Here is a 14,996-nt window from a genome sequence, read left to right as displayed (position 1 = left end):
AAGTAGAAAGGGGAAATGCTCTGATGGCTTGATCAGTCTCACCAAACACTATCACATCCTGAATTCTTTCTCTAGGCAAGCAGCACACTTTCTGAATTTCCTGGTTTGACAGGCAGATGGATGACTCTGCTCCCCTTAGGAAGGAGTCCCCAACCATCACCACTCATCTCCTCTTCTTGGAAGTGGTGGTTGTAGAACCCCCCAGACTTAGGACAATGCATCCCTGGCCTTCCAGGTAATATAATCTTCTTCTGATTCCTTTCTATGGATAATTCTTCCAAACCATTCTCAAAGTAGTACCTGTGCAGAGAGTCTGAAAAAAAATTGCTTATCTCCTCTATCTGCATAGGAGGTACGTAAGTTCTCCTCTCTCTTTTCTGGAGGTCAAATGCTGCCAATTTTCTTTTCTGCTGTGTGGTGCCCTTCTGAGTTTTTAGCATGCTGTGCCTCAGTAGCAAACGCTGACTTCTATCCAGAAAGTTTTCATTTTCTCAGATGTAATGCAGGGTAGGTACTTGGGCCTTGAGTCCTGTAACCTTTTCTTTCAATATGGAGACCAGCTTGCACTTCATACAGGCAAAGTCACTTCGTCTGAGAGAAAGACAAACATGAAACATCCCGTGAAGGTCACAACAGCTGATTGCTCCCTATCCACACTGCCTTCCTGCTAGGAGCCTCTTTGGGTGTTGTATTTCCTGCTCACAGAATCCGAAAAGGAAAAAAAACCCCACTCTGTGAGGAGCTCCTCCAGGCAAACTCCCTCTGCTTGCCTGCCCTCTATTCACCAGTCTCTCAGGGTGTGTCTACACTGCATAGTTATTTTGAGATAACTAGCATTATTTCGAAATAACAATGTGAGCGTCCACGCAGCCATTCCATTATTTCAAAATAACTTCGAAATAATGGACGGCTTATTCCAAAATCTTTAAACCTCATTTTATGAGGAATAATGCCTATTCCGAAATAGCTATTTCGAAATAAGGTGTGTGTAGATAAGGCTCCACTGTTGCTATTTTGAAACAGCCCTTCACCAGGGCCATTGTAAGTTATTCCTCCCTAGTGCCTCCCGGGGCTCTAAATCGAGATAGCATATCTACCTTAGGGAAGCCTGCCTCTGACCAGTTTTGAGGCTTCCCTGCAGTGTAGATGTGCTATTTTGAAGAAAGCTATTTCAGAATAACTATTCTGGAATAGTGTATTTTGAAATAAGTGTGCAGTGGAGATGTACCCTCATTTTGCAACTGGTTGTTTTTTACAAAGCAGTTGGCCTGGTCCAAAGCCCTCCCTCTAAACAACCACTCAAGGCCCACCTGGAACAAAGCATTCCCACTTCCCACTTTACAAACAAACAAACAAACAAACAAACAAACAAACAAACAATCCCTGCAACTAGCTCCATCAAATAATGGTCACAGCAGACAGACACCTGCATATTCACCCCACCTTCTCAAAACACAGCTCCCCCAATGCAGCACTCACTGTAGTTTCTCTCGGATTGTTCCCAGGCAAACTCCTGTTTGCCTGTCCTCTGTTTGCTGTCTGTTTGCCTGTGTTCTCTTTGGTGCTCCAGTGCTGTACTGTGCTGTGCATGTATTGTCACAAGAGTGTTCACTGGGAGCTGTATGCAGGGCAGTATGAACATTCAGAAAATAAAGAGCAAGCCTCTTATCATGTCTATAGCATACGTGCAGAATTGTGGTTTTAGGCAACATATGACTTGAGCAAATCTGAATGTTTTTTCATGAGAACAGCAAAAGGCACCTGTCTGACTCCAGGACCACTTTCCTTCCAGGTTTCACCACCTTCTTCATAGTGTGATGGTGCCAGAGCTGTTCAAGGAATGAATGGTGAGAAAATATAACATGAATAAAACCATTTTTTTTCTGTAACCTTGTGCTTGGAAACAGATGAACTATTTTTGCTCACTTGTATTTATTTATTTAAACCAGCATGGAAAAGCTCAGCCCAGATGGGAAAAGCTTGTCAAAGCAATAAGCGTTTGAAAACAGAGAGCTATAATGGAAATTGTTGGGCAACTGTGGTGATGCTCACAAGTGCTCTTCTTAGAATACAGCCTGGCCAGAACCAGAGACTTCTTACTCAAAGTCTATACACTTTGATGGCTTGGCTGAAATGGATCCTGGACTGGAACCAAGCCTGTTTCAGATTTTGTCATCCAAAGTCTAAAGGATCATAGACTTGTCGGACTGGAAGGAGCCTACTGAAAACCTTTAATCCACTCTCCTGCACTCGAGGAAAGAATATGTATTGGAATCAAATTCCAAACTTCCTTCCTTACTCATTGTAGTAATGAAACAAAATCAAAATGTTTTACCTCAAACCAGGGCCAGCTCAAGGGTTTTTGGTGCCCTACACAAACTATGACTTTGCCCCTCCCCCTCCAACATTAATTTCAATGCAATGAAACAATAGAGCATGGTAGCTCTCTACCTAGTGAAACCTTTCTTGGTGAGTTATTGCGCATGTGATCGTATCATAGTAATGTAAGTCTGGTAAATATAATTTATTTTATCATTTCAATGTTCACTTAAAATGATTTTAAAAAATTACACAGAAGGCCAGAATTCCTATTATTATTGAACATTACTGTGATTACAATGGAAAGGAATGTATATGCTATGTGGTATTTGTTAACATTAGTAGTCCAGTGTTTGAAAATCAGGGCTTTACTATTAGTTTAACAATAATACACAAATAAATACACAATCGTAATCTTACAAGTACTTGTGATTCTTCTTTTACAATCTTGTTAAAACCTCTTATAACATTTTTCAAGTCTAACACTATAGAAAATTCTTCAGGATCGCGGCTCATCACATAGCAAAACTTTCACTGGCTTTCACTAAGCAGTGAGAAACACTGATTCAACTGTAAGAGTGGCCAACACCCCACCCACAGGCAACAAACCCAGGCGGTGCTCTTTTGAAGCTATGCCATGACCAGTGTTCCCTCTAAGCCAGGGATATTCGACTTTGGAAGCCCCGGGGGCCACAATGATACTCACAGCACATACAGAGGGCCATAACTTAAGTGTGGTTGCATATACATGCAAATATATATGCAAATATATGAAAATAGCTTCTTTCACACTGACGGGCATGAATACAAAGATTAAGGCAAGACTACACAACACGCAGGCCCCATTTAAGTCAGTTCTGCTGATATTAATAAAATGCAATATTGACCCAATTTCCACCATATGACAGCACTTTTAATGACCAATGACAGTCTAGGAATTTAACTACTAAAACTCATATCAACAGAAGACCATTATATTGACTCGCCATTATGGAGCGTGTTCCCAGTGGAGGCCCTGTTCAAAGGATCCCACTTGTGGGCTGCGTGTTGAGCCCTGCGTAAACCTAAATGCGCCACGGGCTGCAAACAAACAGGCCATGGGACGCATGTGGCCCATGGGCCGTGGGTTGAGTAGCCCTGATTTGGAGCATACTCAGTCGGGGTGGAGGGATGGGACTTCTTCTGCCCACAGTGTTTTAACCCCTCCTGTCTCAGTGCAGGGTATGCACACCCTGTCACAGGGCTCAACCCCTAACCTTGTTGTAATCATCTAGAGTAGGGGCTAGGGTGTCCCCACTCCAGGGTGCTTTCTTCACATTGAACGCTTCCCTGGACCACTGATGATTATGTACAGTTCAAAGCAAATACAGTTTATTAAACAACAATCAATTAAAAAAAGAAAGAATCGGGAAAAATGGAAATAGTCACTGGAAGACACGTTGCTCCACTCTGTGGCATGGAGACCTCACACACCCTGTCTCTGGAGTGTAAGGACAGTTCAGTCTGTTCCTTGTAGGTCCCAGGCCGTCTCCTCAGGCTCTGGCTGTGCTACAGGGATGCCGTGGGTCAGACAATTGCTCTGGGTGGCAGGAGCCTTCTCCCGAGCATCAGCCCCTTCCCAGTCTGGCTTGTTAGGCCTCCTGACTGGTGGAGTTGCCCTGCACTGAGCCTCTACCCAGGGTCTCCCTTGCTCTCCCTTGCTGCTCACCACACCCAGCTCCAGATCCAGCCCTACTCTCTGCTGTGCTTCCTCCAGCTCCTGGGCTGCTTCTCTCGCCCCTCTAGCTCTGTGGTTGCAGCCCTGCTTCCAACATGGATCTGCTGCTATCTGGCTGGCAAGGCTCTCCTCGCAGCTCAGCTCAGGGCCCTGCTCTCTCCTTAGCTCAGCCTCCGTCAGACCCAGGAAATGTAGCTGACACAGAAGACCAGACTCTCCCCAGCCTTTTCACTCCCTCATTGGCCTGCCCACTCTGTCATCGGGCTGACCTGTAGCACTGGCATCTTCCTACTTTCCTGGGGGCTGTCTGTCTCAGGAGCCTGATTTATCAAAGACCCTTCCCTTCCTTTTGATACTGGGAGTGAACAAACCAAAACCCCCCACTGAGTTTTAATAAGGAGCTGACCTTCCCTTTACAACTGCAAGGATGTTCTACTGAGAATATTCAACACATTCCTAGGGCAATTCCCTCCCACTAAGCCACAGGCAGCAGGAACAGCAGCCACATCCATTCTTCACTGAGTCCAGTTCCATGCTACCCTGGAGGACTTGTGCAATGTTAGTGGGGGTGACACTCCGGGAAGAGATTTCAGATTTCTGCCATGATTTGCAGATCAATGCTCATCAGCTTCTGACAGCCAAATCGCTAAAGCTTGGTTGCCGAGCTGTAGGAGGCAGCAAATTATTATTGGTCTTTCACTGGCCTCTAGTGGCAATTTATAAAACAGCAGTTTTCACACCCAACCTTGATGAGCTCAGGGAAAAGTGAAGCCATAAAAATTAGTTCTAGACAAAAGTTACTAGATCAGCGAGTTCGTCTCTACATTGAGCAGCTCGGGATCACTCCTTTCAATATATTTTCCAGAGCTTTTGTCCAGTCTTATATTCATTGGTGTCAAGCAATGGGACTTTAGCCGTTACCCCTGCAGCTTAACAGTTCTCACCATTATAAAACATCCCTGACTTACAAACCTTTGCTCTATTAGATTCCATTATATTAGTTATAGCTATGAGAGTCATTATGTACAATGTAGCGTAGTAATTCATAATACAGTTTTCTAAGATCTTGTATCTTGGCTTCTTTCTTATCCCCTTTTTGGGTTTCTGACTTTCAGATACTTGCAGATGTTTAAGAGCTTACTTGTTGATTTTTTCCTCCTCCCCAGGCAGGATGGTTCCCTACATTTTCTCCACCAGTGGTTTGTGCAATCTGGTTTGAAAGGTATGTTGCATAATGCTTAGTATCACAGACCAAGTCGTTTGGATTTTGAGAACAGTGTTTAATTGGACACTTGACAGACAATACCTTCATATTTCCATGTTAGCCCTGAGTACTTGATGTCCTTGGCTGAAGAATTGTTTCTTTCTCCCTTGCATCTCTCCTGCTCATGTAATGCTTTTGAGCCCTATCCAGAGCTCTCGGGGTTGCTCACAATTTTCCCATAAAGGCTGCAGTGATGTTTTGCCAAGAGGTGGCAGGACATGTAGTATGGTCAGAACAGTTTCCTCCACTTAATGTACACTAAGTCTCTTCTCCTTCAGAAGAACTTCTGAAAACCCACCTACTCAGGGAAGGGTTCCAGCTGTAAAGACGATACCTGACTTTTTTTTAGTTAGCATTTCCCCGCCTTCCCACCCATTGATTCTATAAACTCTGTTGGGCCAGGACTTTGTGCCCACTCCTGGTTGGTGCTTCCTATGAGGTGCTGAGAACCCTCAGATTTCAATGACCTCCCTATCTCAAAGGAGATATTTTGCACCTTGCAGAACTGAGCCTCGTGCTTGTATGGCTAAGTGTTCTTGTGCATGGCTGGAGCACACAATTATGGCTCTATGGAAATGATGACATCATATTGCATGATTTAATCTGCATTCTTCTTATACACATCAGTTCAGACACTGGGTCCTTCCTCTGCAACGAGGTATTGTGGGATCTGTAGTTCCACACCCACAAGGGTCCATATTAAATATATAGTCCAGTTTAGAATGGCTATGCACCCCATTTTAAGGCCCCAGTGGTCCAACTTTCGGCATGCCCATAAGCCCTAAGAACTGCCTATATTCCTTGTGAAATTAGGGTATGTCTACACTACAAAGTTAATTCGAACTAACAGACATTAGTTCGAATTAACTTTGATAGGCGCTACACATGCAAACCGCTAGTTCGAACTTAATTCGAACTAGCGGAGTGCTTAATTCGAACTAGGTAAATCTCATTCTACGAGGACTAATGCCTAGTTCGAATTAATTAGTTCGAATTAATGGCTGTGTAGCCACTTAATTCGAACTAGTGGGAGGCTAGCCCTCCCCAGCTTTCCCTGGTGGCCACTCTGGGCACCACCAGAGAAACTCGTCTGCCCCCCTCCCTGCCCCGGAGCCCTTAAAGGGGCATGGGCTGGCTACGGTGCCCATGCCAGGTGCAAGCCTGCCAGCACCCAGCCAGCAGACCCTGCACCTGGCACGGCACGAGCCAGCCACCCCCTGCTACCCAGCCCTCCGCCTCTTCCCGGGACCAGGCTTGCGGCTCCCAGGAGCCTGCCCGGGGCCGCAAGAGGCAGGCGCCCACCTGGTCTAGTGCGGACATCATGGACCTCGTCCATGACCTCCGCACTAGGCACAGGAAAGTGGCCGTCTAGGGCAGGAGAGCTGCCAGCCTGGCCACCCAGGAGCAGGTGTGCATGACAATCAAGGTGGTCCAGTGAGACCCCCGACCCTGAGCCCTGAGCTTAGAATGGTCGTACTGGATCAGACCAAAGGTCCATCTAGCCCAGTAGCCTGTCTGCCGACAGCGGCCAACACTAGGTACCCTGGAGGGGATGGATCGAAGACAATGATCAAGCCATTTGTCTCGTGCCATCCATCTCCAGCCTTCCACTAACAGAGGCTAGGGACACCATTTCTACCCCCTGGATAATACCACCCCATGGACCCAACCTCCATGAATTTATCTAACTTCTCTTTAAACTCTGTTCTAGTTCTAGCCTTCACAGCCTCCTGCAGCAAGGAGTTCCACTATTGACTATTTGCTAGTTGACTATTTGCTTTGTGAAGAACTTTCTGTTATTAGTTTGAAGCCTGCTACCCATTCATTTCATTTGGTGTCCTCTAGTCCTTCTATTATGGGAACTAATGAAGAACTTTTCTTTATGCACCCTCTCCACACCACTCATGCTTTTATAGACCTCTATCATATCCCCCCTCAGTCTCCTCTTTTCTAAGCTGAAAAGTCCCAGTCTCTTTAGTCTCTCTTCATATGGGACCTGTTCCAAACCCCTGATCATTTTAGTTGCCCTCCCCTCTCCCACCCTCTCTCTTCCCCTCTCCCACCTCCTTTTCCCAGTCTCCCCGAGTTTTGTTCAATAAAGAGAGTTTCTATTTTTGAACACACGTGTCCTTTATTTTGTACATCAGGAAGGGGGGCTAGGGAAGGGTAAGTGGAAGGAGGTGAGGGAGGAATGGGGTACGAGCCCCCGATGGGGAGGACTGGGGTGGCTCTGCGGGCTCCTCGGGGTGGAAACTCTCCTGCAGCCCCCCAATTGCTCCCTCTCCCCGGATGGCAGCCTGCGGCAAGTGCAGCCAGGCTGATGGCCGAGTGCTGTGATGTGCCCAGTGTGGTCACTCAGGGCACTCCAAGTCAAGACTGCTTTGCAAGCGGGGCACCCCTGAGAACTATCTGTCCGGGATGGGGGTCGGGTCCCTTTAAGCACAGCCCTCGGCTAGCCTGAGGCAGCAGCTCCATGCTCTAAGTCCTAAGCTGATGCCCTGCCGGCACTGCTTCCGGCCAGCCTTAACCTCGGTTCAGGGTCCACTCAGTGTGGACATGCTAGTTCGAATTAGCCAAAAGCTAATTTGAACTAGTTTTTAAGTCTGGATGTACTAATTTGAATTAGCTTAGTTCGAATTAACTAATTCGAACTAAGTTAGTTTGAATTAGTGCTTAGTGTAGACATACCCTTATAGATTAAAAGATAGAAGGAACTACAGTAGTCATGTGGTCTGACCTGTACATTACAGGCCATAAGATTTCCCTGAATCCCTTCATGTTTGAACTAGGGCATATCTTTTAGACAAAACCAATCTTGACTTAAAATTTGGGAGGGATGGTGAATCAACCAATAGATAAGCCTTTAGCCCAGGGTAATATCAGAGTGGTAACTGAAAGCTTCTTTGTCAGGCATAAAAAAACAAACAAAAACCTCAGACCGGGAATTATTTCCAGAAAAAAATGTTTCTTCTGCTGCTCTGCAAAACTGAAAAACTACTCTCGGAGCAAACTCGGTCAAGAGCCCCAAAAGTTAGGCTCCCATCCAAATTCTAACACTGAGTCCTGGTAATGGTCAGTGTCTGGGGCCCAGTGGTTAAAACAGAGTAGTTAGGTGTCCCCAAAGTCAGTTTTTAAAAGCATGTTCTCCCTTCACCTCTGAAGAAGTATTTGTTGAGGACAGTGTCTCCCCTTGGGCTGACTTTCCCCACTTCTGCATAGTCTGAACCACAATAAAAGCCTGTGAAATTTAGAGTAGGTGAATGGGGAAGAGCTGCTACTTATGACCATCCATGCCAATCACAGCAGTCGAGCAGGAAGGCAGTCATTTTTCTAAGCAATATAACAAATGACAAGGTGTATATTTATCCTAGATACCCACGTACTTTGGGTGAGTTGTGGAACATAGGATTTGTCATATCGCATCAGCTCAGTGGCACGTCTAGTCCAGTATCATCTCTCTGACAGTGTCTAGTGCCAGATGCTTCAAAGGGAACTGAAAAACCCACAATAATACACCTTGCCAACTGTGCAGTGCTGTAAAAAGGGAGTGGGTGTAGAATTCCTTCTTGACTCCTCAAGCAATCAGCACAGACCCTGAGTGTTCTTATTATCTTAACTGGTATGACTATGAACGTAAACTTGCCTCTTCCAAAACTCTGTGAAGTAACAAGAATGTCTTGGTAGCCCCTGAGGCTAGGACATTCCATAGGCTGTGGGTGTTTTGCATGGAGCAATATTTTATTTTTATGTTCTAATGTTCCTCCTCTGAATAGTTCTACTGTGAAATTCGCCACAGGTGTAATTCCACTAGACAGCAGAATTACTCCAGGCCTGAATCTAGCTGCTAGGCTTTTTTAATATCTTCTCAGATAAAAGCTCTTTGCGCCTCTAATCATTTCCATTACCCCTTCCTGCCCCTTTTCTGTTTCTGCTGTCTTCTTGGCTAAGAAGTGACCAAACGCTGACCACAGTATTAAAGATGAAGGCAGGCCATCATTTTACAGAATGGCACTGTCATATTTTCTGTATTATTCTCAATCCCCTGATAAATACAGCCCAGCCTCTGAATCATATTTTTGGAACTGCCACTGCACATTGAGCAGGCATCTTCATCGAGCTGTCAACAACAGGGCCTAGATCTCTTCCCTGAGAGTTTACAAATAATTCAGAACCCATCCCTGAGTACACACAGTTTGAACTATTCTTTCCAATGTGCATTGCCCATTCATCTAAGATCAGTGTCAGCCTGCTGTTATAACTCTAATCCATCTCTGCAGATCTTCCCAAAGGTCCTCCCAGTCCTCCCTAGTGTGCACTAATAAAATAATCTCTCATCTTGGCATTTTATTAATACAGCTATGCTCTTTGCTCTAGTCCCTGGGACATCCCATGATGTTAACTTCTTTGGATATTGAGAAGTTGCTATTTAGTCTGATTTGTCCTGGCTAGCTGTCATACAATATCTAGAGTAGGATAGAAATGCCCCACGTGTCCTTCTCTAGCTTGTTGTGAGACTTTATCAAAGGAATTCTCATAAATGACTTTTAGTTTGGCTGAGTTCCTAGAGTTCAGGTATTGAAAGGTATGTGCTGGTCGGGAAAGACAGAAATAAGGGTAAAGATGGCAGAGCAACATTGTATATTAGTGACAAGCTAGTCTGTAAAGAAATTAGAAGTAATGGAATGGATAAAACAGAATCTGCTTGGGTCAAAATAACTTGGTGGAAGAAAGGTAATAGATGCTCTAAGTGGGATAGTGATTGGGGTATGCAACAGACACCCCCTAGGATCCAATTTAGATATGGACAGAGGCATCATTAATATTTTAGTTAAATAAACACTACTTGGAATTGTGTGATTATAGGAGACTTTAATTTCCCAGATATAGATTAAAGGACAAGTGCTACTAATAATGGTAGGGGCCAGTTATTCCTGGATGTGGTAGCTGACAGATTTATTCATGAAAGAGTCACTGAACCAACAAGAGGCGATGCCATTTTAGATGTAGTATTGGTAAGAAGCAAGGGCCTCCTAGAAGTACTGTTTGTAGAAGACAACGGCCATATTGGGTCAGACCAATGGTCCATCCAGCCCAGTAAACTGTCTTCTGACAGTGGCCAATGCCAAGTGCTTCAGAGGGCATGAACAGAACAGGTGATCAAGCGATCCATTCCCTGCCCCACATTCACAGGTCTGGCAAACAGAAGTGTTCTGGCTAAGGATACTTCAGAGAATGGCTTTGCATCCTTTCCCATCCTAGCTAATAGCCATTGATGGACCTATCTTCCATTAACTTATCTCACTCTTTTAAAAAAAAATCTGCTATAGTTTTGGCCTTCATAACATAGTCTGGCAAGCAGTTACACAAGTTTACTGTGCATTCTAAGAAGAAATAATCTTTTTTCTTGTTTTAAAACAGCAATTAAATAGATACCAAAGCCAAACCCTGAAGTAATTAATGAGCTAATTCAGTTTAAACTAAATGGAAAGATAAGCAAGAACAGCTCTGCAATTAGGGTGCATCTGATGAAGCAAGCCTGCCCATGAAAGCTTATATCCAAATAAATCTGTTAGGGTACATCTATACTTGCTCCCTATCTCGAGATAGGGATGCAAATGTGGTGTACCGAAATTACTAATGAAGTGCGGGATTTAAATATCCTGCACTTAATTAGCATAATCGCGTCCAGGCTCCATTTTGAAATCGTGTCATTGCAAAATAAAACGCCTCAAGAAAACCCTTTTCTCGAAATAACTGTTACTCCTCATAAAATGGAATAACAGTTTATGGGGAGTTACAGTTATTTTGAGAGAAGGGTTTTCTCTCATCACCCAGACACGATTATGCTAATTAAGCGCAGAATATTTAAATCCCGCACTTCATTAGCAATTCCGGTACACCACATTTGCATCCCTATCTCTAGATAGGGAGCAGGTGTAGACATATCCTTAGTCTTTAAGGTGCCACAGGGCTACTTGTTGTTTTTGTAGATACAGACTAACATGGATACTTGTTATAATGAAAGGAGCTTGGGGTAGAGATGAACATAACTGAGGAATTAGAAGTAGAAATTACCACTTCAGATGTGGAAGTCAAACTCTAACAGCTTAATGGGACCGAATTGGGGAGATAGAGGAAAATAATCTCCAGCCAAGATTATCAAAGAAACTGAGACATGAAATTACAAGACCGACAGCAAGGATTTTCAATGTATCCATAAACTTGGGGCTTGTACCTATGACCGAATAATTGTTATTACAGTACCTATTTTTATGAGGGGGGAGGGGCGGGAAGTGATCTGTAAACTACAGACCCGTTAGTTTGATTTCAGTTGGATGCAAAATCTTAGAATAATTTTTGAAACAGAAAGTAAGTTAGTAAAATGGAAAGTGGGATAATATACAACATAGTTCTACAAAAGTTAGATCTCACCAAACCAAGCTCACCACTTTCTTTGAGAAGATAATTAATGTTTTTAGACAGAGGAAATGCAGTAGATGTAATCTACCTGGATTCTGTTAAAGCATTTCATACCATTGCACATGGTAAATTATTAGTTAAATTGGACAAAATGTGGATTAGCACAAGAATTGAAAGGTGGGTCAAGGCCAAGGGACCAGTTAAAGGGGAGTCAATGAGGAGTCATAATGAAAGGTAAACTGTCAGGCTAGAGAGTGGTTATTAGTGGAGTTCCTCAGGGTTCAGCCTTGGGATCAATCTTATTTAACATTTTCATTAATGATTTTAGCACAAGTGGGAAAGTGGTAATAAAATTTCCAGATGAAACTAAGTAAGGGGTATTGCTGATATGGAGGAGAACTGGAATGTCATACAAGAAGATTTGGATGACCTTCAAAACTGGAGTAATATAAATGAGATGAAAAATAAAAGTGCAAAGTCTCACACACAGAGGGAAAAATGACAACAGGTTATTGATTATTTTAATTTATTTTTTTAAAATCCTTTAAACTTAAAAAAAAAGTGATTTAAATTTTAAAAAATCCATTTTTTTAAAATAATCTATTTTTATCCACCATGGCGGGAATACAGAAAAGCAGGGTTTTGCTTAACCTGTCCCATGGAAGGGGATCACTCTCAGTTGAAATAAACTCAGTAAGACAAGGGCTGGAATGGCAGAGCACTGCAGAAGAAAGGGGTGGGGACAAGTCTAGCTAAGAGCCTGCCTGCACACCCTCAACAAGAGGCCTCTGTAAGAGTTGTTCAGCCTGTTTCTCCCCATTGTTCAAAGACTAGAACTAAATAGACTTCATCAGGAGCCTGTTTTGTTATTTTAAATTGCTCAATCAGAACTGAAACTACTTGTGATAAAACTGTTTCTACCCTGCCTGGAAATCACTGAGAGCTGCAACCACTTGTGGTGAGACTGTGTTTCTGCCCAGAGCTGGTGACCCGGTGACTGATGGGCAAAGGTGACAGAAGACAGGCCAGTGGTACCAGAAGGTGACTGACAGTCACCTGGTTATTGAGTGGCTGGAGAGATGTTACATGTGGCTAACAGGATGGCAAGAGAGAAGTGTGAGCAGCCAGCAGAACGGCTGGTGGAGAAGCTTGGTGTGGAGGTGGCTGGCAGCATGGTGGTGAAGAGGCTCAGTGAGAGCAGTGAGCAGGCAGCTAGCAGGCGTGACCAGTGAGTGACCAGCAAGGTGACTAGCAGCGAGGAGCAGTGAGCAGGTGCCCAAACAGCAGAGTGAATAAGGTGCGTTGAAATCCCGCCCCCCCCCCCCCAGGATGGCAAGTGAGCTCTGTGGCTGCACCTCTGAACTCTGGGTCTGCACTGACGGAGGACAGCAACTGCGAGTGGGATGCAGAGAAGAGTTGGACATGTGAAGGGGACTTTTGAGTTACTGGACTTAAGAATCTGAGAGGAAAAGGACATTGTGCAGCCTATTGAGGTGGGACTGTTACTCATGGTTTTGTTTATGAACCCTGTCTGTGGTGTTTTCCCAAATTAATGCCAAGTTACTTCCCTCCCTTTTATTACAAGTTTCTTTTCTACACTCAGACTCTGCTTGGGAGTAGGGAAGCATTGCCTCTCAGAGGCACCCAGGCTGGTGTGTGAATTTCCCAGGTTCCTGGGTGGGGACTCAAGCCAGTTCTGTGTTGGCTGGATGGAGAGGAACCCCTAGATATTGAATCCAACCATGGATGCTGCTGGCTTCATCTGGCTTACAGTTTTGTTTAAAGGATTCCTTGTTTATTCTCATATTGTTAGCTATTTAGGCCAGTGTTTCTCTTAGCCTTTTTAAGGTGTGATCCAAAGTCCATTGAAATCAACAGAAGGACTTTCAATAGGCTCTAGATTAATGCCTTACCAGCAAAAGTTTGTGTTCCAATGTATTAACCTTCAGTGGGCATTTGTTCCAATTTGATAAAGCATGCTTTTCCAGACGACGTGTAATACTGCTTGTTTCTCACTTTTTCAGCTTCCTTTTTTCCCCCAGGTACAGTACTCGTATATCTGTGACATATCTTACAAGATGTATTATATCCAGTTCCCTAGGTGAGTCTGTGGCTCTTCATTTCCACATGTTGAGGGTTCATCAGATGTGAGACTCAGGTATTTGGAATAGAGAGACCCCCCTCTGGACGGGGTTACATTGCAGTGACTTTGGTTTAATCCAAACTGGCACCAACTAGGGAAAGCCCTCAGTTACACTCAGTCCACTTCCAAGCAGTAAACTCAGAGGCAAAATGCAGGACAATGTAGCACTTTAAAGACTAACAAGATGGTTTATTAGATGATGAGCTTTCGTGGGCCAGACCCACTTCCTCAGATCAAATAGTGGAAGAAAATAGTCACAACCATATATACCAAAGGATACATTTTTTTAAATTGTATCCTTTGGTATATATGGTTGTGACTATTTTCTTCCACTATTTGATCTGAGGAAGTGGGTCTGGCCCACGAAAGCTCATCATCTAATAAACCATCTTGTTAGTCTTTAAAGTGCTACATTGTCCTGCATTTTGCTTCAGCTACCCCAGACTAACACGGCTACATTTCTATCACTAAACTCAGAGGGTGTGTGTACACAGCAAAATTATTCTGGAATAATGGCTGTTATTCCGAAATAACTATGCGAGCGTCTACACAGCAATTCCGTTATTTCAAAATAATTTTGAAGTAACAGATGGCTTCTTCTGACTTCTGTAAACCTTATTCTATGAAGAATAACGCTTATTCTGAAATCATTATTTCGGAATAGGGGCTGTGTAGATGCTCCACTTCTGCTATTTTGAAATAGCCCCTCATCAGGTCCATTCTAAGTTATTCCTCCTGGGGCTCTAAATCAAGATAGCACGTCTACATTGGGGAAGCCTGCCTCGGACTCATTTTGAGGCATCCCTGCAGTGTAGACGCGCTATTTTGAAATAAGCTATTAACAACGGCCTTCTCCTTTTACAGGTGTTGAGCCTAAACGGGTTGAGTTACACAGAATTAGCTCACAGCCTCCTGAGCTGCGGTGGCAGAGCCTCCTCCCAGGCATGTCTCAGACTGTAGGGCTAATGGGGCTTCTCCAAGAGGTGAGAAAAGCCTTTGAACACCCAGTCATAGAGCAAGTATTCCTTCCAGTTGGTTCTCATGTCCCATAGCGATATTTCAGCCAATTTATACTTGTGGAGCAGAAGTCACAGACCATTAAAGCTGATTTCTCCTAGAGCCCGTTTGTGAGT

The sequence above is a fragment of the Pelodiscus sinensis genome, chromosome 1 (genome assembly GCF_049634645.1).
Source record: "Pelodiscus sinensis isolate JC-2024 chromosome 1, ASM4963464v1, whole genome shotgun sequence".
In the NCBI taxonomy this organism is placed as follows: Eukaryota; Metazoa; Chordata; order Testudines; family Trionychidae; genus Pelodiscus; species Pelodiscus sinensis.
This window is presented reverse-complemented; position numbering follows the sequence as displayed.